General features: G+C 39.9%; 1 protein-coding gene across 2 annotated transcripts in view; it reads right to left on the bottom strand.

The window, feature by feature from the left end:
• SLC35F1 (solute carrier family 35 member F1) overlaps positions 1–27001 on the bottom strand; it is a 401538-nt gene that overhangs the window by 46095 nt on the left and 328442 nt on the right. The gene's annotated exons all lie outside the window — the stretch shown is intronic.

The following is a 27001-nucleotide window of genomic DNA, read 5'->3' as shown; positions in this document are numbered from 1 at the left end:
AATCCTCATTTACAGCTGTGTGACCTCGGGCAAATCACAAGCTCAGGAGCTTCAAATTTCTATTAGTAAAATGAAGATAACAACTTTCCCCAAAGATCAGTATGAACCTCAGAGATACTACACATGAAAGTAATTCTTAAATCACGAGGCCCTCATTGCTGGTCTATAACCCTGCTTTCAAACACATGCTTTGGGCTCCATGGAATTAATTCAGACTCTACCACACTGTGGTAAGACCTCTGGATACACTATCCAAGACAGGGTCTCTCTTAGACAAAGTGATGTCACACAGAAGTGCAAGTTCCTTGTACCACATGAGGAACTTGTGATTTGTCCAACTGCCCAGTATATCTCCTTGCTGGAATTCTAAACAAGTGGCCCCTACCACCCAGCTGCCAGTCAGTATAGGGCAGTGATCCTCAATACTCCTTCACTTTCATTGTCTATATCCTATTGATTACCAAATTCTGCCAATTTAATCTTCCCAACATCTCTCAAATATACTCATGCCACCCTCTCCCACTTCTGCCACCTAGACTGAGCTAACATCCTCTGCTACATGGAACAAGCCTCTCCTTCCTGCCCCAGGGCCTTCACTTACGTACACCCCTCCTTCTGGAGTGCTCCACTGCTTGAACTTCCTCCTCCTTTTCCTTCAGGCCTGCACTTGTTAAGTTGCCTCCTCAGGAAAGCCTCTTAGATCCCCAAGCTAGGTCGAGTCCTGTTTGATGCTTTTGTTGAACCCTGTACTTCTCCTCTGTAGTTCCACTTGTAATAGTACTTAATGAGTACAGGATTATTGGCATCAGAACACTGCTGGGATTAGGAGGAGTATTCAATAAGAGATATTGAGCAAATATATACAAAGATTTTTAATGATCAGAAACATCAAAATAGAGTCTCCAAGATTCACTGAAGACTGGAAAAGGTTTGTGTATTTGCAAAACATCCCTGAACATCAGAGTGGCTTCTTGGCACTGCAAATAGCATGCTGAATCCTCTCTATCCTCAAAGCTTTTTGTGACCTGGACAGATGCTCGTGTTTCTCTGTGCACTGGTCTTCTCCTCTGCAAAATGAAACAAGCACTCAGAATAGTAAGCTATCCCCAGGGTTGCTGAGATGATAAGGTGAGGAAGGACCATGTGAATGCTAAGTAGCACTGTGATGGCTGGGGGCTGAGCCCAAAGGTCACAGCACTCTTGGAGGGGCTATAGGAAGGAGGTGGTGGCAGGTAGGATTTTACTACAGCACACAGTTGCTCACTGCAGTTAATTAGCAATGTAAGTTAATGATGTGGTAATATGCTCTAAGGTAGGTTTCGCAGCTAGCCTCAGATGCTATTTAAGTATATTAGGAAATTTCAGTTTACCATTGAAAACTGTTCACTGGGCATAAAACAGTTGGTGTTTTGTGTTAAAAATTAAAAATGATTGAATCAAGTTGAAATATTTAGCTGCACACTACAGAATTAGGGTTTCATTATCTGGCTGGAAGCCCTTGGTCAGTGGAGCTGAAAGCCTCTATTCCTGAATTATTGAGGGCAAGCTAGGCCATCATCCAATCTTTGAGGAGGGCTGAAGTGAGCTTTTAAGTTCTCAGTGTCATTAGAAAACCCAAAGAACTTGATGAGTCCTGAGATCTATTCCCCTAATGGTTTGAGTTGGAAAATCCTTATTTGTAAGTGTCAGGTGGTTCTGTGGGTAAGTGCAAACTTTTAGAAAGAACAGAAGGGAAAGAAGAATATAATCATAATTTTTCTTAAAGAAGGATACAATAAAGCCAGGGTTTCTGGGGTATCTGAGGAGAGAAGCTTGGTGCTTATGATACAGTGGGGCCTCAGTAATTGGTGGCTGAATAAATCAATGAATGGTCAGACATGTGGTATCACTGACCGTCAGAAGGGACATTAGAGATAATCAAGGTTGCTACTGGCATTTAGGGTGGGACAATTCATTTTGCAAGATTGTCTCATGTTCTCTGCAGGGCAGTTAGCATTGCCGGGCCTTGACCATTAAACATTCTACACATTTGCAAAGGCCCCTGGAGGGCAGTCTCTCCCCAGTTTAGAATCACCAAGACCCCTTTATTTAACAGTTGAGGATTCCTAAGTCCCGAGAGGTGAAATGATGTGCTCAAGGTCACACAAATTGTTAGAATCAGCAGAAATTGTGTCATAATAATTTTTTGAACAATGTTTTAGTGAAGGTCAATGACAGGAATATTTAATTGCTACAGCTGAAGGTCTCACCATGGCATCTGTAACTATTGAGAGAAACTGTTTGGCAGCTGCTCTTACTAAACAGGCTATTCTTTTTTAGTGATTTTTGCCTTCAGCTTTCCCCTCGTGGTCATATAACATAAAACATACTGAAAAAATAATTTTCCAATAGTTTTCTCCTAGCTTAATTCCTTGGCTAAGTGGTTGTTAGAGTGGTAGAAAAGAGAAGCATTATAACTGAAACTGTTAAAAAAGAAAACAAACAAACAAACAAAAACTCCTCTTCTGATTGCCATTAATCTTTTCAGTAGATTTAACTTTCTTTGCATACATCTCTGAATCTAAAAAGAAATTATAAAATATCCATACAAAAAAATAAACAAATATTATTTTATAACCATCTTATGCTCTGAAAACTCTCCAAGGACATTAAAAATACTTTAATGGAAAAGTGAAGTGTTTATTACTCTTAGATTTACATAGCATCCTTTTTTCCCCCCTAAGAATTTAAATGAATTTCATTCTCCTTATGCCTTGAATCCTCAGGCAACGTATGCCAGAGGTGTCTACAATTCTGTTTTCTAATTTTATAGAGATGGTTGAGCACAGTGGCTCACACCTGTAATCCCAGCACTTTGGGAGGCCAAGGCGGGAGGATCACTTGAGGTCAGGAGTTCGAGACCAGCCTGGCCAATATGGAGAAACCCTGTCTCTACTAAAAATACAAAAATTAGCCAGGCATGATGGTGCGTGCCTATAATTCAAGCTACTTGGGAGGCTGAGGCAGGAGAATTCCTTGAACCTGAGAGGCAGAGGTTGCAATAAGCTGAGATTGTGCCACTTAACTCCATCCTGGGCAACAGAGTGCAATTCTGTCTTCAAACCAAACCAAACCAAACCAAACAAACAAAAAGATAGAGACACGGAGGCACACAGTACACAACGGCTTGGGGCAAAGTCTCTGAAGTCATGGTGATAGCAGGATTATTATTTGAACCTTGTAGGTGTTTTTAAACTTTATTAGATGGGGTCTCATTAAATTGCCCAGGCTCATCCCAATCTCCTGGGCTCAAGCAATCCTCCTGCCTCAGTCTCCCAAAGTGCTGGGATTATAGGCATGAGCCACTGCGCCTAGCTTGAACCTTGTCATTTTAAATAACATTTACAGTTGGTTGCATTAAGTTTACACTTAGAGTTTGTAAAAACGATTATGTTATTTTTATGGTAGACAAAGTGAATCTTCACAACAGCCCTTTAAGGGAGTTATGACTGCATCTACTTTATAAATAAGGGAACTGACAGTCTAAGAGAAAAGCAAATTAGTATTAGAATTGGGGCTAAAACACTAGCATCTGGACTCCTAGAGTTCAAGTGCAGCTTCCAGAAGTTATTTAAATAAAAAAGGTTCATGTTGACATTACTTTTAAGATAACAGAAGAAAGTCAACATTAAGTAGCATTAAAATTTTAAAAATACGTATATGTACAGGAAGATTGAAGCATCATTTAATTTCCCCTCTCTCTCCCTACCTCCTTTTCTTTTCCACTCCAGCTGATCTGACCATCTTATCACTGCACCTTTCTCTGCAGCCTTTAATCACATTTGGTTATGCCCTCTCCTGCACACACGCATCCCATCCCTCCCTTCCTGCCAAAATCAACTCGAGCTTCTCTCTGGACTTCTATGGATGCCCCCTCCCTTTGCCAGCACTCCGCAGACCCCTTAACCTGGCTTTAGACACTCACACTTCTGAAAGTGTGCTCATCACGATGCACACAGCCCACCCAAACATGGTCATGAAGCTGCCTCAGTAGTGGACAGTCTCATGAAGATGGAACATTTTCTGAGTGTCTGTGAGATCTGCCTTCAGGCTGCAAACCCTCCTTACAGCTGGTGGGTCTCCCCAGTTGTATCCCGGTTTTACAGAATATTTTACAAGTCTTTGGTCCACAAGAGTCCACAATTCTATGTCTGGGATGCAGGAAGAGGCACAGGCTGTGGAGATATGGGATGGGGATTGGGGGGCTGTCTCCCCTTAACAACACTGCCAGTGGCTTTGGGCAACCACTGGCACACCCCAGCCCCAGAGGCGTGGGATAGAGGGAGCTAGGAAAAGCAGAGAGAGGAAGTCCTCTGGGTCATCAGTGCTTCTGCCTCACCCCTGCCAAGTGGGCGATCAGCTGCTACAGCCATCCTCCCTTCAACATCCAAGGGAACCTCACCCTCTTCTCTGTTTCCCTGGCTCTTTCCTGCAACGCCCCCTTGGAAGTCATGAGAGTTGAAGAATTAAAGGAAAGATAAAGCCAGAAAAAGTTTATTCTTCATTCAGCTGACATTTATTGAGCATTTACCAAAGCCCAAAGCCCCTAGCCCCTGTGTGCCTTCCTATCAATTTGTACATTATCTTTTTTATTGCCAATTTATATCAAATATAAACTTTTATAATTGTTTTAAATTTGTCATGTGATTACTGATGAAGCAAAACTTTTTCTTTCTATTGAATTATTAGTATTATTACTGATATATAAAATATCTTTATATATTATTAAGACTATTAGACTTTTATCATATTTGCTGAAAATATTTTTATAGCTTTAAAAAATTATGGGTTTAAATATTTATTTATAAGCTCATTTAAAAAAAAAAAACTTCTTCTCTCTCCCCAAATCAGCAAAGTAGTCATCTATGGTAAGTGATCTATGTGTTCTTTTAGTTACTTATTCCTTTTTTAACATTTAAAATTGTAATTCATCTGGAATATTTTGTTGCATGAAATTAAATTAATAGCTAATTCAGTTTCTTATTACAGTCCACTTTCTCACTGCATTTGTTGAATAATCAGTCCCTTTCTTGTTGCTCTGCAATATTTTCTCTATAGTATATTTTATATATATTAAAATCCATTTTCGGGCCATGTTATATACCATACTACCAACAGTATCATGTTGCTTTAATTGCTGTAGCTTTACAAATGCATTTTTAATGTCTTCTAAGGCAAATTGGTTTTCGTTACTCATTGTTCAAAAAATTATCTTAGCTATTCTCATCTGTTTTTCCTTGCAGATGAAATTTACTGCCATATTTTTTAGTCTTCAACATCCCTCCCCCTCTTAAAAAATCCCCAGGGATTTCAAAGAGCTTTTACATCCATTATGTCATTGTCAAATGTTAAATGAAGGCTTTGGGGGAAAATCTATATCTTTCTCCAAACTCTTACGGAGTTTCAAATGAAATTTTGAATTTGGATATTTGTGTTTATTGCTGGATAATATCAGTTGGGTATAAATTACCCTTTTCAAAAAGAGCACAGTGATATTGATGTCAGATAAAAAAGATAGAGGGAATTTGTTAGAAAAATGAGATAGTCATATAGCACTTAAATGTTATACTTTAGCCTACTGTTAACTTTTCTTAGTTGATTACGCAAAATTCCATCAAATAATCTAAAGTAATAACAAAATTCATTGTACTTTCAAAAGAATGAGTAGCTTTGCCCAGAAGTGCAGGAAAAAGCCAGTAAGTTACTTCTTTCCATAAAAGCAGGAAGTGCTTTCTTCTAAAAGATCGAATTTGTAACTTCAGTTTTACCTGTTCAAAGAATTACTTTAACTCATGAAAAAAATAATCAGAGTGTAATAAAGTTAGTACATTATGGTATTTTATGTTTTCTGACTTATATGCTCTGCAACATGGATGAAAATGACAAGGAAATCTAGGTAACTAAGATGGGAAAACTGCTCTGCAAATTAAGAACAGTGATTTCAGGAAATCTCCATAGCATTCCCATTTTCACAAACCTAACAACTTGGCAATGCTTGTTCTTCATCTTCAACTTACGGCTTTTAACTACCTTCAGAAAAGCTGAGTATGGTATTATGTTTCCATTCTAGTAAAATGTCTATTTAGAGACTGTCTTTTGTGTCTAAAATACTACCTGTTCTGTTTTTTTCTTTAATGTTGGATGCTGTGGTTCCAATCACTTAGTTTTCCTCTCTTCTTGGATTTAACTGGCAGAAAATAATAGCTTGATTCATTTGAAAGTGCCATATTTGTAGGTCAAATTGGTTGTATTCTACATGGTTCACCTCAAAGACCCCAAGAACCAAATGGAGATCAAACAGCTGTATTAATTTTAAACCAGCTGTATTAATTTTAAATTGGAGAAGGCAGTGTTGCCTCCAGTCTCCCACTCCAATTTAACTTAGCCTAAACTTTCTTAGCCAGATATCCTAGGGGAAATGGTCTTCAGGTCTTAGACTCTGTATTTCAGGGGTCTTTCCAGCAAGGGACATAGAGCAGGCAGAAATGAAGCACTGCAGATTTTTTTCCCTCAAAACTTTCAGTTTTCTTTTAAAGCATCACATCTCCACCTAAGTGGTAAAGTCCACAACTGGATATTAAATTTAGCTATTTCCTCTTTGGGGTGGAGCAACAAAGGAATGGAAAGATAGAGAGAGGGAGAGAGAGAGAGAGAGAGAGAGAGAAAGAGAGAGAGAGTTTTCTCCCATCATCTCAGCTTTTCGAAGGGAATGCAAGTCCTCCCTGATCTAGGTGGTCTCATGGGAAGGACAGGAGTCCTTCTACATTCCCTCTATACCATGCTTGCTTTAGATGACATACATGTTCATGTAAAAATTTGTTTCTTGATTACATATCTACATATCATAGTATTAGGCATAAAAATTTCTGGATGGAGAAAATCAGAATCTATAAGAATAAAATGTTCACAATAGTTATCTTTGAATGGGATAACTGAATCTTCACAACTCCATGGCCCAAACTCTCTGTGGTTTCCAGATTTCCTCTCTCGAGCATATACAGACAGTCCCTAACTTAGGATGGTTTGACTTACAGTATTTTCAATTTATGATGGGTTTATAGGGATGTGACACCATCGTAAGTCCAGGAGCATCTGTACTTCTTTCAAAATATATAAAACAACACATGTTATGTATGAGAGGGTAAAAATCTACAAGAGTCAGGTTAGTGTTTTCAAGGGAAGCTGATGGTTTATTTTAAAAAGTTTATTTTAAAAAACTTCTCCCATTCCAACAGAGCATAATGAGGTGACCTCATCCCTCTTTCTAATGGTCTGTGCCCAAAAGAGACTCCTCTGCCAGCCTTCAGATCCTCATTAACGCTCCCCTCTGGCTATCACAGGCCAGGAGCTCTCCTCAAGTGGCCCAGCTGTCAGAGGCTAAACCTGCGGCCACTGGTAGGTGATTCCAGGAAAGAGAACATTTCCCCACTCTCCCTTCCTCTGCTTCTAATTGGCAATTCTCCCATGTTTCTAAAAGTGACAAAGAGAAATCCATCTCCAGTGAGTAAAACTGAAGTGTTAACAGGGAAGGATCTTCAAAAGGACAAACTTCAGTAAAACACACACACACACACACACACACACACACCCCAGAAGTCTTCTTTAGGCTGACAGTCCAGCTGAAGAGAGTAGAAAATATTTTGTGCAACATACATTCACATACAATCAATAACCATTTTAATTCTGTGGCCTGGATTTGTCACCATCCCAGAGGCATTTGAAAATCTGACCAGGAGTGCAATTCCAAGGAGTCGTATATTTCGTCTGGAACAAACTTTTCTGGTAGACAGCCACTGCCTCTCTTACACTCTCTCCCTGAGATTTTTTTTTCCTTCTCAGAGCTATGTTATTCATAACCCTCTCCCCTCCCAAACCCTATACCTTAGAACTTACTGTTTAGGTTTTACTGTCTTAAAATATTCATGTTGGATAAAGCCATGTTTCCATCACACTGTCCAAGAGAGCTAAGCTAATCAAATGTGTCACTGTGCTGACTATATATAACAGACTTTTTCCAGGAAATACCCTATTGTTTTGGATTTAGAAAATTATTTTTACCAAACTACTTTTCTTTTCCTACAAATAGGAATTTAAATGTGTAAACTACATATGTCCCCTTGTGCCAGTCATTCGAACTTTCTAGTTGCTCAAGTTTATTCGCTTTACTTTTTTGGCTTCAGCTCTCAAAGGAGAAAAGAAAGAAAGAAAAAAATGACACTGCTATGCACTGAAAATCTGGGACAAGTACCTAGAAATCTAGGTGACCGGAAGACACAGATAATTAGACACAAGCTCTCTAGCTCAGTTGCGGGGAAATCTGCCTTCGGTGAGAGCAGAGCTGTCCCAGGGGGCAAGATCCTTCTGGTTGAGGATCATTGGGTATCATCAAAGCCTTTATCAGCTTTAAAAACACGTTCTGATCATCAGCGAACCAGATTCTACAAGTAAAAAGCAAGGAATTAACATTTACTGAGTGCCTACTATATGCCAGGCTCCTGATACATGTTCTTATTTTTCCCATTTTACAGATGAGGAAATGGAATTCTAAAGATAGTAACTTTCTTGAAGTCACCTAGCAATGTCACAGCCAGGATGTGATCACAGGTCTGCTATTCTCCTTACACAAAACAAACTTAGTAATCAAGGCCCAGGTGGAGCAGAAACTATATAGGATTTATATATCGTCTAGTTGTCTAGACTGGATTAGCCTCAAATCAATCTAGCAGCTGTGAGCTCTCTCTTACATTGAGAGTACCATGGGAGACAGAGAAAACTCTGAGACTATTGAAAAATGGTCACTGGTTGGGGGAGCTCCTCTGCATTTTTTGTGTTAAATAAAGTATAGGTTATAAGACAAAGTGCATGAGAATTAGAACCATTCCTTTTCTGACACTGTGTGGCTACCTTGGGTATTTTTGGAGAAGTGGTTGTCTTAAGTCAGCCAAACTCTAACTTGTATTTCTAATTTTTAGAATTCATGAACATAGGAACATTAACAGTAACATTAAAGCAAGTACACATTTCAAAGTGCATATTGAAGGAAATAAAAGTTTTCTGATAAAATATTAATTCTACATTAATTTTGCATTACTTTTGATTCCTCACTGCATTAAAATAGTATGGAGAAACAATTTCAAGAGCTAGAGGAAAACATCTTGTACTTTTTGGGTTTTATTTCTAGGTTTATTTCCAGGTTTTGTTAGAAAAGAGCAAAAATTGCCGGCTGTGGTGGCTCACATCTATACTAGCGTTTTGGGAGATGGAGGTGGGAGGATTACTTGAAGCCAGGAGTTCAACACCAGCCTGGGCAACAAAGTGAGACCCTATCTTTACAAAAAATATGAAAATAAGCTAGGCATGGTGGTGCACACCTATAGTCCCAGCCACTTGGGAGGCTGAGGTGGGAGGATCACTTGAGCCCAGAAGTTTGAGGCTGCAGTGAGCTAGGATCATACCACCGCATTCCAGCCTATGTGACAGAGCAAGAAAAATGCAAAAATCAGATTTTTATTACCTTATACTAGCCACTTATTTACTCATCCAAAAGATATTTATTGAATGCTTACGAAATGACCAGGATTGCTATAGATGCAGAGGATACCAGCACGAACAAAACACTCTACATCCAGGTGCAGGTGGACAGCTGCCAATGAACATGCATTTCTTTCCTTCAGTTGACACTCAGTTTCTTTCCCTAAGGACTTGCCTGGTGGGGAAGGTGATTCTGCCCCCTGTTCTTTGGAACCCTCCCCTCTCCCCTTCTGCTGTCTCTGAGGCCTTGCTCCAGCAGCTACCCCACTTCCCTCCTGGATCCTCATCCCTTTCTGCTTGCTGCGTTCCTTCACCATATAGGTCCTGGTCTTATTCTTGATGCCCACTGGCTCTGTGGCTATCTATCTTTTCCTCTTCACAGCCAGCCTGTGAAGATCAATCTACACTTACTGCCTCTGGCATCTTGGTCCCATTCATTCCTCAAGCTACAGCAATACTGACAGCTCCTTTCACTATGATCACCAAGGCTAAATTGCCTGGCCACTTCTGACTTATCTTACTAAACCTCTCTGCAGTAGTTGGCATTGCTAACTACTGTCCCCTTGAATTTTCCCTCTCCTGATTTATCTGTCTTTTTTCCCTCCTACCTCTTTGGCCCTTTGTTCTGTCTTTTTGTGGATGCATCTTGTTCTTTTGGTCCCTCTCAAAGTTGGTGTTTCTGAGGGATCAATCCTTGGCTGTCTTATTTTCACATTCTACATGTGCCACTCTTTGGCTGTCACCCACCTCTTACTTCCTTTCCTGCCAAACTTCTTGAAAAGAGTTGCATTTAGCCACTGTCTCCATCTCATCAACATCCATTCAACACCTCGATTCACTGCAATCTGGTTTCTGTTCCCCAAACATGATCAAAATGGATCAAAAACATTCCCTGTTTTTGAACCCAGCAGACACATTTTAATCCTCTTCTCACTAAGTGAAGAATCTGACACTCCTTCCTTCTTTTGGTGCTTTCAACCACCCCCGCCCTTGATTCCATCCCTCGGGCCTCTTCAGACTCCTTTATGCGTTCCTGGCTTATGGGCTCCTGCATCTACTCTCATCTCAAATGTTGTGTTCTCAGGATTTTGCTATAATGTCTCATCTCACTGTTGTACATTTACCCTGAATGATTTCATCTACCATTCTGGCTTTAAAAATCATCCCTATGTTGAGTACTTCCAAATGTACCTCACAAATCTGGATCTATCTCCCGAACTCCATAGCCATATCACCACCTACTTATCTAATGTGAATGTGCCTCAAATCCCCACAGCTCAGCATGGCTTAAACTTAACTCATCTTTGTTCCCAGATTATCCCTGCTCTTGTGATTCTTCCTTCCCTGAATGGGACCAGCAGTAACTTAGTTGCTCAGGTCTGAATCCTGAGTGTCTGACAATCAGAGGTCATACTTCTCCCCTTGAAACACTTTCTTGACTTGGCTTCCAGGACATACTACATTCTCCTTGTTCTCCTCTACCACACTAGCCTCTCCTCAGCCTGCTTTCCCCTAGTCTCTGAATGTGGCCCATGGCTCAGTTTCATTTTCTTCTCTTTTCTATTTATACCCACTCCACTGTGATCTAATCATACAATGACCTTTAGCGCCATCTATATGAGAAGGACATCCAAATGCATAATTCCAGTTTCAGCCTCTCTGTTGAACTCCAGACACATATACTCAGCTACCTATACCAAGCTCTGCTTGGATGTCTAACAGGAAACTCAAATCTACATGACCAAAGCAGAATGCTTTGATTTTCTGCTTCACATCTTCTCTTCCCCAGTTTTCTTCATTTTACCACATGGCACAACCATCCCCCAGTGACTGAGGCCAATAACTAAGGAACCATTCTTGACTCTTTTTTTTTCTTTCCAACTTCCCCTATCCACTCTATGAATGCTAGAAAATCCTATTGGCTTTATCTACTGAATGCATCAAACCATCTCTATCCACGTCCACAGCTAGCAAGTGGCTTCAAGTCATCATCATGCACTTAGTGGCCCCCTGACTGTCTAATCACATCCACTTCTACTCCTTAAAGGTCAGTTCTCCACCAGCAGCAATCACAATCTAAAAATACAAATTAGATCACATCGGTCCCCTGCCCAACACAGTCCAATAATTTTTCTAAGAGCAAATCCAAACTCCTTTCCTTGACTTTGCCTTATACAATCTGCCTCATCTTCGTCTTGAATTTAGTCTCTTACTACTAGAAACTTCTTTCACTCTTTCCATTTCTTAAACATGCCATGCTCAAGTTCTTCACCCTTATACTGTCCTCTTTGCTTGGAACTCTCTTCCCCATATCTATGCATATTTTACTCCCACACATTCTAATGGGAGGGTCAGAAAATAAAACCTAAGTATGCCTTAGAAAGGAAGCTTCATGAGGGTAAGAACAGTCTTCTTCATGCTATATGTCTAGTTGCCAATGGGAAAGTGTACATAATATATGCTCAAAAAATACTAGCTGAGCCCTGAACAAATAAACATGAATTGATCTTTCTTTTTCACTCACATACCCAATAAGTCACCAAGTCCTTTCTTTTTAGCCACTTAAAACTATTTAGAATCTCTTTACTTGTCCTGCCTGTCTGATCTCATGTGAAAAGAGATCAGATCGTGCAAGGGATCTTTCTAAATTACAAATATCATCATGCTATTTCTGCAGTAGAAATGCTCAGAATTAAGTCCAAACTCACGAATATGGCTTATAAGTTAGTCCCTTTGTGACACTGGGTACTTTTTCATCTTCTTTTTTGCTCATTTCCTCCTTCGAACTCCATGCTGTTAGTTATACAAGAGGTGTTAGTTTTAGAGATCTGTTGTACAACATTTGCCTATAGTTAATAGTATTGTATTGGGCACTTGAAATTTATGAGGGTAGAGCTCATGTTAAGGGTTCTTACTGTAATAAAAAAAATTAAATTTAAAAAACACACAAAACACAACCACAAACTCAGTGCTGAAGCCATTCCTTAACACACCATGGTCTTTCTTGACTCCTTTATTCACTTCGTCACCCAGGCTAAAGTGCACCTGGGCTCAAGTGATTCTCCCACCCCAGCCTTCCAAGTAGCTGGGACAACAGGCACATGCCACCATGTCCAGCTAAGTTTTTGTCTTTTTTTAGAGATGAGATTTTACCATGTTGCCCAGAGTTGTCTTGAACTCCTGAGCTCAAGTGACCTGCCCGCTTCGGCCTCCCAAAGTGCTCGGGTTACAGGCGTGAGCCACTGTTATTGGCCATGACTCATTTCTGCTTTCTTTCCTTCCCTCTTTTCTTTCTTTCTTTCTTTCTTTCTTTCTTTCTTTCTTTCTTTCTTTCTTTCTTTCTTTCTTTCTTTTTCTTTCTTTCTTTCTTTTCTTTCTTTCTTTCTTTCTTTCTTTCTTTCTTTCTTTCTTTCTTCTTTCTTTCTCTTTCTTTTTTTCTTTCTCTTTCTTTCTTTTTCTTTCTTTCTTTCTCTCTCTCTCTCTCTCTTTCTCTCTCTCTCTCTCCCTCCCTTTCTTTCTTCCTTCCTTCCTTCCTTCCTTCCTTTTCCTCCTCCTCCTCCTCCTCCTCCTTCTTCTTCTTCTTCTTCTTCTTCTTCTTCTCTCTCTCTCTCTCTCTCTCTCTCGATGGAGTCTGGCTCTGTCACCCATGCTGGAGTGTAGTGGCATGATCTCGGCTTACTGCAACCTCTGCCTCCTGGGTTCAAGCCATTCTCCTGCCTCAGTCTTCTGAGTAGCTTGGATTACAGGCACGCACCACCACATCCAGCTTTTTGTATTTTTTAGTAGAGATGAGGTTTCGCCATGTTGGCCAGGCTGGTCTCAAACTCCTGACCTGAAGAGATTCACCTGCCTTGGACCCCCGAAGTGCTGGGATTACAGGTGTAAGCCACTGCACCTGGCCGCCAGGACTCATTTCTTTGCACATGTTGTTTCCCCTGTTTGGAGTTCTCATGTCCTTTTCCCTTGCCAGAGTTCAGTTTAGCCAATGCTTCCTCCAGGAAGCCCGCTCTGGCTCCCTAAATCCAGATTAGGTGCCCCCTGAGGGGCTCCCGTACATCTCTGTATTACTGAATTGTACTGATTACACTAAAATGCAATTCCTTTCCTTAAGGACAGGAATTTTTCTCTTTTCTGCTCAGTTTTATCTCCTGCAGCTAGGGTGGTGCTTGACACACAGTAGTGATCCTATAAGTATTTTATGAGTTCATTCAAAAATATTGATGGAGCACCTTCTGTGTGTAGGCACTATCCTACGAAATACAAATTCCAGGTAATAAGAAAATTCCTTGCCCTTACAGAGTTTATAAGAAAAGACAGCCAATTAAGTAAAATTAGTTTTGTCAGTGGTGATAAGAACTATGGAGGAAAATAAAACAGGAGAGAGGGGAGGCAGCATAGGAGCGGGTGTGAGGTTGCAATTTTAAACAGGGTGGTTAGAGAAGAGTTCACTGAAAAGATGACAGTTGAGAAGTCTTGAGATGCTCATTGCATCATCTGGCAGATAGTAGATGTTGAATGAATGAATAACCAATGAAGCAATGAATAATTTCTATTACTCTGAACCACTTGGGGAGCTCCACTGTCATTAAGTTAGCTGTACTGTATGAATCTACTTATTGAGATGATTTCTGCATGGGGAATCAAAGGTGAGTGCCCTAGGCAGCTGCTACTCCCTGTCATCGTTCTCTGGCCCAGATGGTGTCACAGCTCCTCAACTACTCACAGATCCCCCTACTTAATGGCCTCAGGAAATGCCCAGTCACGGTCTGTCTTCCTGTTCAGAGGCTCTTGAATTAGAAATGGCCCCAACTCAGAAGATATAAACAAGAGGGAAGAAAGGAAGGAGAGAGCAAAAATAACTCCTGCTATTTTCTCAGATGCTGGGGTTTCTATGCATTCTCATTGTCTGAGTCTTAAAAAGTTTCAGTGGCCATAAGACTGTAACCTTCCATCATAAAGCAGCTCGCAGGCTTTTACTGATTTATGAAAAAAACCATCTCCTCAAAAGTATTGCCAATGGAAGCAGGCTTTGCATAGTTTTTCTTTTTCTTATTTTACATGAAAGGACATTTTCCCACTTTAACCATTTATTACAGGTGATTTTTTTACAGTGATAGACTCAAAATGAGCACGGCTGTCAATGGAACCAGTCAAGGTACAGAAGTGTTTTCATATGCATCTATTCAGGCAGAAAGCACCAGGGTGCTCTCCAAGGAGCCCATCTAGGCAGTATTGGGAGAATTGGCACCTTAGTAACCACAAAGAAGGAACATCTCCTGGGCAGGATACTTTTCTCAAACAAGGGAAACACAAGTACGGGTGGGCAGGAGAACCTGCTCTTACACTTATGTTTCTGGTTCTGTTTGGAGAAGGCTCTCAGAAGATCAGTGCCTTTGAACTTGGCCTGGAAGGTGGCGCCTCAGTCCATTAGGTCTGCTGTAAAAAAAATACCACAGACTGCGTGGCTTATAAACAATGGAAATTTATTTCCCACAGTTCTGGATGTTGGTGTCTAAGATCAAAGACTTAGACAGCAGATTCTGTCTGGTTGGGACCCGCTCCCTGCTTCATAGACAGCAGTCATTTCTCTGTGTCCTCGCGTGCATGGTAAGGGGAGGGGAGGTCAATGGGGTGTCTTTTATAAGGGCACTAATCCCATTCAGGAGGGCTCCACCCTCATGATCTAGCCAACTCCCAAAGGCTCCACCTCCAAATACCATTATATTGGGGGTTAGGATTTCAATATATGAATTTCGGGAAGACACAAACACTCAATCTATAGCAGGTGGGGAGGATTTAGATATTGCCTCCAACTGTGTTAGTTTTCCATTGCTGCTGCAATAAATGGCCACAAACTTAATGGCTTAAAACAGCACACATTTATCTTACAGTTCTGGAGGTCAGAAGTCCTAAAATCAAGGGGATAGCAGGGTTGTGTTCCTTCTGTAGGCTCTAGGAGAGAATCCCTTTCCCTGCCTTTTTCAGCTTCTAGGGGCTGCCTGCATTCCATGGCTTGTAGCCCCTTTCTCCGTCTTCAAAGCCAGCAATGTGGTGTTTTCAAGTCTCTCCCTGAGTCTGATCTCCACTTCTATTGTTACATCTCCCTCCACTCTGACTCCTGCAAAGGACTTCTCTTCAAAGAACCTTTATGATTACATTGAGGTCACCCACATAATTCAGAATAATCTCACCATAGCAACATTATTAGTTTAATAACATCCACAGAGTCTTTTTTGCCATGTAAAGTAACATATTTACATATTATAGGGATCAGAACATTGACTTCTTTGAAGGGCCATTATTCTGCTTACTGTTCCAGTTATGTTCATGCATAATGAAAGGTGTGCCTTGAAAATAATGGAAAGTTCTTTTAAGGGAAGAAGAAAATTACCACTTATTGAGCAGGATGTGCAGGTGTTTACATATCTAATCTTCTGTAATGCACTGGAATTCACTCATCCGAACATGGCTGTCATTCAAGATAGTCACTCTGGAAGGTTATGGCTGTATTTTAATGAATCTTTCATCACTCAAAAATATATTAACTCTTTGAAATTGCCTCTCAGCACTCATTGGAATATCCTTAATGGAAGCAATTGCTCATGCTTTTTGGGTAGGTTTTATTATTTGGAAAGAACCAAAATGCTGGATTATGCTAGATAATACTTTCTGGATTCAAATGAAGGATAAATTATAAAGAAACTTAAATGACTTAAAACTGGTTCTGAAAGATATTTCAAAAGAGAAATTCTAAATGGTAGCCACATTAGAATAAGTACATACTATTGAAAGATAGCACTTTGAAGAATGATATATTTGCCTATCCAACCTTATCCACCAAATACGCCAGGTAATTTGTCCATTAGTTCTGAGAATCTAAGTAGGAAACTGTGTGTGTGGTATAATACTGGACTACAGAAGTGTATTACTCTTCACAGATTTAGTGTATAGAAAGAATATCTAAGGAAAAATATGATTTATTATTCATAGCACAAAATGATTTCTTTATTTATAAGAAATTGTCTAGTGTATTTCCCAGTATATTAAAAATAAAATCATTTGCAAAAATATATTTGAAAATATTATTTTGGGAAGCAATTCATTGCAGACAAAGCTTAGCTCCTGGTACTGGGAAAACATGATTCCAAGTAGGATACTACCACACTTGTTTGTACAATTTCCCTTGGTACTTTCACTCTAAAACAGAGTGGGCTGGAAGAATTTTGTTCATATCTAGCAGCAGCGGCATTAATCTTTATGAGAGTTCACCTCCATTGATTGGTAATGGTCTTACCTGATATAACACCACAATCGGTCAGTGGCAAAGCTAATTGGAATGCGGGTTTCCTAACCTTGTCCTTGTCTCCAGCAAATTCTTTCACTTAGATTACTTTGCATGCAACTGAAATTCACCATTCCTCTTAAATTTGTTGACCAAGAGTAAGAGTGTATGAGAGGATGGGATGGTTAGGCAAAATGTATCTTCTTTATGTATTTTCCTTAAATTGGACTGATGGAAAGGACAGATGAAGTGGAAAATATGTGAGTAACAGGAGCTGGCAATTATTGAGCATCTATTATGTGCTGGAGACATTGCTAAGATAATGGGTGTCCCAGCTTGGCCATCTGACTGTCATATGGATCTCAGGCAAGCTTGAGGGCTTCAGGAGACCAGTGGGGACACTGTTAAAAGTTACTTAGTAGGAAGGACTGAGGAATTTCACCAGGGAGGGAGTTAGCGACTGCATTAGGAGCTGATGGCAGGATAAGAATAATAGAATGTTTTTTTGTTGGTTGCATCATTTTTGCCTTAGTGGACTATCAAATACAATGTTACATTTGCATACCATGATCACACCAGGGGAAAGGACTTTTATTCTCATTTATAGGTGAGAAAATTCATGCTCAAAGAGAGAAAACAAACATGTAAGGGCACCTCATTGATTTAAAACCTGTCTATGTGCACCATTGGAGCTGAAAATCACCAGAGAACCAAGTGGCCTGCTTTATCGTCAGATTCATGTTGTCAGTAAAACCTAGGTTTACAGATCCTGTTCAGGTGTCACCTCTGGAATCCTTTCTGTCATGGGGTAAAGCCAGTCACTCCTCTGTAGTTCCATGGCATTTCGTATGGAGCTCCATTTTACTACATTTCACACTGCATTGTAATTCATTTACTGATCTATCTTCCAGCAAAATAGGCATAAAAGTTTGGAAATTTAATTTCCCCTGTTAAATCATGCTCCATACAGCCATCTACCTGTAAAACTGAGCCATGAGGAAAAAGGGGGCCGGTCCTTTATAGAACAAAGAGGTCATGATCAGCTTTAAAACCGAAAGCTACCTTTCTTGACTTCTTTAGCAAGGAAGCATCCTGGAAATCAGGGTCCTGGAGAAACAAGGGATTCTAAATTCTGAAATTCTCCTTCCAACAAATCAAGAATCCATACTGCCAACCATAACAGAGTTTCTTCCAGAATGTGAAAGGTTGCCTCTTTCTCCCTCGAGGCTGAACCGGGCCTGGTATCCCTGGAAGGAGGATGGAAGATGAGATGGGAGACAAGGAAGTCCATGCAAGAGAGAGAGAGGGAGGGAGAGCTTGTCCCTCCCTCCCATCCACTGATTGTGCAAAGAGGAAAGGAAACCGACAAGGGAGAAACAAGTGTTAAGTCGTATGTGCCCAAGATGTGCCCTCTCTGAAGTCCCAGAGGATAGAAGGAATGCTAGATAGTTTGAAGGGAAACCCCCCGCCAAAAAAAAAAAAAAAAAAACCACACACACACACACACAAAAAAAAGCATCAGGTTTTTTTTTTTTTTTGGGGGGGGGGCCCAAGCCCCACACCAAGCTGAGGAAGCTACATTGGAGAAAAACTGGAGTAATGTGCGCTTAGCAGAGCACTAAAGGTGCTGGAATTCTCCTTAGCTCCTGTGTTGCTGGAAGATATTTAGACATCTGTGTGCCCTGCCTGAGAAGGTGTGCAGGCTGGGAGGTGGGGAACAGTCTATGTTGCAGGAATCACAAGGTTGGAAACCAAGTGCATTCACATCTGGAGGTTCACTTTATCAATGAGAATCAAGCGTAAGTGGGAGCAGTCCACCAGAAGACAGAGACACCTGCTGGGAGGAGAGAGCAGCAGAGGCCAGCAGAACTCCAGATAGCAGCTCCGTGTCCAGCACAGCAGGTGCACATCCAACTACTAGCCAGCTGCCCCTAGGGACATTAGGCACAGGACCAACATCAGGCCACAAGGTCACACAAACCTCCTAGAAATCCACAGACCATCTCAGAAATGAGTGTGGGGGTTGTGATGTCTGAGAGGCTGAGCATTTGTCCAAAAGCAACCGAATTATCCAAAGAGAGTTTTTAAACTGGAAGCGATTGGCAAGTTTTACATTTAGTCAGTCTTTTCCCTCCACCTACTGCTACTTAGCCAGCTGGAGGGTGTTGGGAGGAAGGTTCACTATAAAGATTAGATCTATATTATTATAGAATATAAAGAAAGTATAGTTTTTTGAACATCCAAGTGTAGCATGAATGAATCTGCATCCATTCTATGCCTATAATACTTAAAGCTTCTTCAGAGAAGGGATCTTTTTTTAGTCATCTTTACACTTCCAGACTGTAGCAGAATACTGAAAAGGTGTTTAGTGTTCCATACCCATGTCCTGTGTCAATAAATGCACTTACTGGTGATAAAACTACTAGAGGTCACTTGTGTTGCCTTGCCCAATAACTGGCCTTTAGAAATTCATCCTTTCATTCATTGACTTGTTTTCAAATGTTTGATATATTTTTATCATCTATCACATACATGATACTGTGAAGGAAACAAAGATGAATTGTTTCTGCATTTATTCAAACACTAGGAATTGATTCCGTGCTTATTAAGTTCCAAGTACACAGGTCCCACTTTCAAGGATTTTTACAAACTTGAAAGAGAAAATATATAAATAAACAATTATCATATAAAGTAGAAAGTGACAGTTCCTATAAGAAAACTGAAGATGAAGAAATGAATAAAGAGTTCAGACAGGATCAAATACAATGTCTTCTAATCTTGCAAACATGGCTGTTACAGAATGTAGTTGAAGGAAAGGGAGAGAGATACGTCCCTTGCTTTCTGATGGCTTTGCCAAAGTTACTACCCTTTCCCTAGAAATTTCTGAATAAATCACCCCTTAATCTGCATGTAATTTAAAATGAGTATCAATGTGACTGCAAAACTGCCGTAAGCTTCTGATCTCTGCCTATGGGGTAGCGCCACTCTACAGGAACAGTCAGAGAGCTGTAACACTGCCAGAGCTGTAACACTGCTGCTTCAATAAAGCCATTTTCTTCTACCTCTGGCTTGCCGTTGAATTCTTTCCTGGGCAAAGCCAAGAACCCTGTGGGCTAAGCTCCACTTTGGGGCTCACCCGTCCTACATCACCTTCTGTGGTAGGCAGTCGTGGAGAATGCATTTAATGATGGTGCAGGAATGGGCATAGTAATGGAATTAAAGAGAGATTGACAATAGCTCTACTGTGTTCCTCTGATGATATGCAGGTGTTTATGTCCCATATCAGGAAAAAAGTCTGACACAAGCTGTGCAGCACCCAACCAAATAGCTAGATTTGAACTGCTACATATTTAAGTTATTTTCACAGTCATGGCAATAGGAAGTCTGGATCTAAGAAATCTGAAAGAGATTTGGAATATCATGTTTCCTCTGGGGGCAAGAACTTGTCTGGTTTTAAAAGCTTTGCCTTTTAATGTACCTTAAGAATATCATTTGAATAGTCATTAAACTTCCACTGTCCTGCATCAGGGACAGATAAAAACCGTGAAAATATAGCCTTAAGAGCTGAGCTTATAGTCATAAACCCTAGCTCCTGGGACCCGTTTCTAATGTAAATAGGCAAGCTTTCTCTCTGGCTCATCCACAGAGGTCAACATTTAAGTTGGCTACAAACTTCAGAAGTCTGCTTAGTGACTTTCTCTCATCTGTCATACTTCTTGACTATGGAACCTGAGGGTGGACGGTGTTTCTCCTGTGTCTCCATGGAGCTGACTGCAGACGTTTATCATCACGCTTACTCTACTGTATTCTAAGTGTTACTATAGCTGTCTGTTGCCTCATAGCAGGGCTCAGGTCTGATCAACGGTTGTGTCCCTAGCATTTAGCTAAGGCATTTTTTTTTTTTTGTAGAGTTGGGGTCCTGCTATGTTGCCCAGGCTTTCCCCAAACTCTTGGGCTCAAGCAATCCTCCTGCCTGAGCCTCCCAAAGTGCTGGGATTGCAGGCATGAGCCACCGTGCCTGGTCTAGGGCATTTCTTAATCAATAAAGTAATATATATGCCAAATCTACTCATATGGCTTAAACTTGAGATTCTAGACATATGAAAAAGTACAAATGACTTGGCCTTTCTCTGTATTTGATACAACTTAACCTACGGAAATTCAGAAAGAGTGAACTCAGAAAGGCCTGAGAGTTACATAAAGTGATGAGACTAACTGTTGCATGCATATGTTTTATACGCCCTGTGGAATTAGTCTCAAGGTTGGATATCACGCTGCACATTAGGGAGACTGGCATTTGTTTTGTATTAATCTCTACTAACATGCCCACGTCAGAGGAGTGGTGCAGAAAAGAAAATAATCAGTGTTGGAAGGATTACCTCCTTGTCCTTCACTCTTGATGGAAACTGCTTAAAGAATCTGAAGAGCTGTGAAATATGCACTGTGTGAAGGAGGGGATAAGGTGTCAGAGGCTCAGACCCCTCAGCATGGTTAGCAAGGATACGGGAAATTGTTCCCAACGTGAGTGAATTTTAATTACCAAACTATCATGTTTGAAGAGATACACTTTCTTCTTATTTCACAGAAACACTAGTTTAATCTGTTTGCATTTGAGTCTGTATGCCTGAAAAAAGATGAATAATCTTTGGATAAGAAGTCATACAGCTAGTATTTCTACTGTAATGGTTCATATAGCACAGTTATAAAAATAGCATAGCTTTGAAAATATATCCAAATGTCATTGCTAATCTCTCTCAAAGTCACAGCACAATCTATTCATTCTCCACAAGTCAAGATACACCAGCCTACAAATGCATCTTTAGAATAAAATCCTTATAAATCCAACATGATAATGCTACCATCTCTCTTTTTACTTTCTAATAAGGAAAACAGCTAGATTTCTTCACTTCAATATCTTTCTTTCATCGTCTTTTTCCTGCATAAATGTTATCATTTTTGTCAGTGTTAACTTTTTTTTGCTTCAGATTATAAAGCAAAGTTAGAAATATTTTCCCCAAAAGATATTCAACATAACTAGCCATTCTGCAAATACAAATTAAAACCACAGTGAAATATTACTACATGGCTTTTAAGTTGCCAGAAACAAAAAATAATGGTAACACCAAATACTGGTGAGGATGGAGAACCAATAGACGCCTCATACATTGCTGGTGGGAATGTAAAATGGTACAGCTGCTAAGGGAATTAGCTTGACAGCTTCTAAAAGTAAATATGCACTTACCATATGACCCAGCTATTGCACTTTTGTGCATTTATCGCAGAGAAATGAATACTTTATTGACACAAAAACCTGCACATGAATGTTCACAGCAACTTTATTTATAAAAGCCTAAAGGTGGACACAACACAAATGTCTTTCAACAGGTAAATGGTTAAACAAACTCTGGTTTATTCATACCATAAGAACAAACTATTGATACATGAAACAATTTAGAGGGATTTAAGGACACAATGCTTAGTGAAAAAAGTCGATCTCAAAAGGTTAAATACTGTATAATTTGGTTTTTATATAGCATTCTCTAGCTGACAGAATTGTATAGATGAAGAACAGATTAGTGGTTGCCAGTGACAGAGATGAGGGTGATGGGCTTCACAGGGGTAGCTCCAAGGGATTTCCTTTGTGGTGATGGGACAATTCTGTACCTGATTGTAGTGGTGGTTACATGAACCTATACATGGGACCAAAGTGCATAGAACTACACACACACACACACACACACACACACGTGAAGGTAAAAATGTATGAAAAGTGAAATAGTTCTACAGTCAATATCCTGGATCTGTCATTATTCTAAGTAATAGAAAATGTCACCATTGGGGAAAGTTGTGTGAAGACTTCAAAGGATCTTATATTTTTACAGTGATTATAGATTTATAGGAAATTGCAACAATATTTCTTCAGTGATTATAGATTCACAGGAAATTGCAGCTCTCTCTCTCTCTCTCTCTCTCTCTCTCTCTATATATATATATATATATATATATAAATAAAAGGAAAATATATACATATATTTTCCTCTCAAGCTTCATGTATCCATTGTTTGTGACATTTGTGCAGAAACTGAAAGGGCGAGGGGATAGAGCAGGGAGTGACTCTTTATGCCTTTTTGTTTACATCTCTGTTTTTGAGAGAATCTGAGAACAAGAGCATTTGGTGCTCTGCCAGTTATTAATGAAATCTCTCTTGTTAAAACAAATGTGCTTGGGTCACATCCTATCATTTGTTTCCTAAGAAAAATATAGGTTTTCTTTTACCTACAACATTAAGTCATCCTGGCATCGAAGACCTTCTACAATATGGCCCAGCTTAACTCTTGGCTCTCGCTTCCTCTATTCCTTTTTGAGTACCTATTGCTTCAATCTGTTCACATACCAGCCACAATGGTCTTTGAAACTCAAATCTGTCACATTACCTTGCAGATTAAAAATTTTGCAGTGGCTTCTGGTGGTACTAGCCTAAGGATCTAAACACTTGACCTGGCCACCCAGATCTGTGGGGGCTGACCCCTGCCTCTTTGTCTCACCATCTTGTGCCACTCTTCTCTTTGGTGTTTTTGCCCAGACACGTGACCCTGCTTGGACCCTCATCCTTGCCATGGTCCATCCCAACATAGGGGCTTGAACACGCTGTCTGCTTAGCCTGGATCTCTTTCCCTTCCAACTAATCTACTCAGTTCCACCATCAGTTAGTTCTTCAGGAAGATCTTCCCCAACCTTCCAGTTTGGATTAGATTGCTTTGACAAACATTCCCAGATAACTGTGTTGATTTCCTTCAGAATGTTTATTCTTGATTATATCTTCATTCATTTGGTTATTTGATTAAAAGTTGCCTTTCCCACTTGACTGGAAGCTCTGTGAGAATATGTACAGGATTTATTTTTGCGTACAAGTGTATTCACCACCTAATAGTGTCTTGAACACGAAGTATTCAGTAATTACTTTTGAAGTGACTGTATTAATCAGATAAAAATAATTGTTCTCCAATCATATTCCTTGAGTTTTAAGCCCCCAGACTTCTGTCATGAGGTGTGTTTCATATGCAAAGTTATACCCACATTTTATCCTCTCTACATTTTATCCAATCTCAGAGACCCATCTGAATGGACACTTTCTTGACTTTTCATACAACTATCATCTCTGCCTCCTTTGAAAATCATGGCACTTAAGTGTCTGCTCTCTTGCCACACTTGGTGTTGCTATCATTAAGCTGTGCCTCTTATCCCCTTTAGAAGTTCATAAGCTCCAGTAGGACAAGGCTGATTCATTTCTCTTTATATCACCTGCAGTAACTAGTGCATTTCTCAGATGCTAAATAAACGTGTCTTCTTTATGGATTAATATAAGTAAAACACATATTATGTGTTCAATTAATGTTTATAGAAACAAGGGAAAATTGTTTTAGGTACTTGTCAGTTCCACCAATCTGTAGTGAATAAAAGATTGGTGGAACTGACTAAACAGCACTATAAATAGGGCTCAAAGAGGAAATGCCTTCTGTTCTGATCACTTATTATTTAATAGATTTATTTGTTATAGGTGGCAAAGCAGTTCTAGAACTGTTAGACTCAACTTGCCTTTTTACTTCCCTGTTTCTTGCTCAGTAAATTACAGTGAAGACTAATTGACATTTCACTGAAATAATTTTTCTTACTACAGAATTAAAATAAACCTTTTCATAGAATGCAGCATTAAATAGGGTGCCAAATGGCTAACTTGAGAAAGATGGCAGGCTGGATATAGTGTCAGGTGTAGAACATAGGTTTGAACTAAATACCTGAGGATCAGGGGACCAGCTATCAAGAATAAATTGTCACTGTTCACAGGCAAAACACACTTGAAAAAGCTTAAAAAAAAAAAAAACAAACAACTCACTGAACTTAAAACAATTTGTTGTAATTTTTTCAATGCTCAACAGAAAAAAAAAATAGCCAAACAAATGCCAACTATGGTTCCAAACAGGAAAGTCACTCCTCATTTCCCCCTTAGGTCCTTCAATACGTCTTGACTCTGGGCCAATGGGTCCAGTTTTGGTGTGAAGACAACATTCCTCCCTCCCTTTCCACAGCTACCTCTATGAACATTCTGGGGGCTTCTAAATTTAGATAAAGGACCATTGGGAGTTCCTGTGCTCCAAAATACTGGAAATCAATTTATACAATTAACTTCTTTAAACATTTATTGAGTATCTAGTATGTGATGGGGTTTCCTCTAGGTACTAGAGATTCAAAGGTGAACAAGAAATTATCCTTGCTATGAAAGAGCACAGTTTGGTGGAGTAGATGGGAATATGCAAATATCCTTCTTAGGTAAAAGACTGCAAATAGAGCTAAAAAGCAAAACACCTCGGAAGACAAAAGAGAGAGAGACTTGTTCTGATTGTGGGGTTTGTTGATGGGAGGTGGGAGCTACACTGGGTGTAGAGACATTGTGGTTCTTCCTCCTGCATCCATCTGTCTCACCTCTCCCTTAATGGGTGACAGATATGTGACTGGATGGCATTGATCCCACCCTGACTCTATCAGTGGGTACTGTTCACTCAAAATGCCAGGAGTACTTCTACTGAGAAACATTCAGCTAAACCAGTGAGAGAAATCTCATCCTCTATTGATTCAGCTACTCCAGGTCTAAGCCAATTAACTCACAGCATTCCCCTTGGCCATTAGTGTGGCCTAATCAGAATACAATGTCAGACTTTTATTCAATGGTTGTGGGCAAGCATCTTTTCTGTCTCTCATTGGATATGAAGGAAGAAGGACATGTACCCCCAATTTGTGCTCAAACCCATCTCATGACCATGAGAGAAGCCTGCTTTAATATAAATCTAGCAGAAGGGATAGTAGAGGGGAAACATGGGAAAAACGAAAAACAAAAATGAGCCCCTGATGACATTATTTGGGCAACTATCCTGAACATCATCCTTTTTCTAGATGTTTCAGTTATGAGAATCAATAAATTCCCTTTATTATTATATTACTATTATTATTATTACTATTATTTAAGAGATGGGATCTTACTATATTGCCCAGAACAGCCTTGAATTCCTGGCCTCAAGCAATCCTCTGGCCTCAACCTCCCCAGTAACTGGGCAGCTGGGACTACAGAGGTGCACAACTGTATGCTCAGCTTAAATTTCTTTATTTCAAAAGACAGTTTCCACCGGGCTTTCCCTTATTTATAATTTGAAAGCATCCTAAGGTACAGAGGACCTTGAAATAAATAGGACTTCAATGGGTAGGGGATGGAGGCGGAAAGGATATTCCAAGTAATAGAAACACCTTGAGCAGGGCATTAATTTAAAAAATGTAGCAAATTGTGTGTGTGTTTAAGAGAGAGAAACCTAGGTGTTTATGGGACATCTATAGTGGGAAATATTCTTATACCATTTCTAAGATGAGAAAGGGAAAGGGGAGGTGGAAAGAAAGAAGCAATGTTTTTTTCTAGTGACAACTTCAGATTGCACTGAATAATGAATGCTGATATACATAAACTGCCAATAATTTTTATTTCCATAATTTTTTCCAGTGTATTAGTATTTATCATAAAAACATATAATAAGATTTCAAAATTAAATGAGTGGTAAATTCACCAATTTTATGAAACTCATTTCATTTGTACACAGCATACTAAATTACTGGTGCTGTGTACAATAACAATTACATAGTTATGACATATCTGAAAGGTTTTTCCATTTTAAAGCTTTATTGTATGGAGAGGTGAATATGAAGGACATTATAACTATTGCTGTTAAAGAAGACATACAGGCTGGGCGCATGGCTCATGCCTGTAGTCCCAGCACTTTGGTAGGCTGAGGTGGGTGGATCTCTTGAGCTCAGGAGTTCGAGACAAGCCTGGGCAACATGGGGAAATCTCACCTCTAGAAAAACTACAAAAATTAGCCAGGAGTGTTAGCAACTTGTTGCTGAGGCCAGAGGATCGCTTGAGCCCAGGAAGTTGAGGCAGCAGTGAGGCATGTTTCTGCCACTGCACTCCAGCCTGGGTATAAAAATGAGACAAAGGAAAAAAAAAGTTGTGCACTGAATTATTCTCCCTCTGGAATGTGCAGCCGTTGTGTGTGTGTGTGTGTGTGTTTTCTTAGAATTCATGAGGTCTTACACAAAATAAAGAAA

This window comes from Theropithecus gelada, chromosome 4, assembly GCF_003255815.1.
Source record: "Theropithecus gelada isolate Dixy chromosome 4, Tgel_1.0, whole genome shotgun sequence".
Lineage (NCBI taxonomy): Eukaryota > Metazoa > Chordata > Mammalia > Primates > Cercopithecidae > Theropithecus > Theropithecus gelada.
Note: the sequence above shows the minus strand (reverse complement) of the source record. Positions and strands in the feature narration are given on the sequence as shown.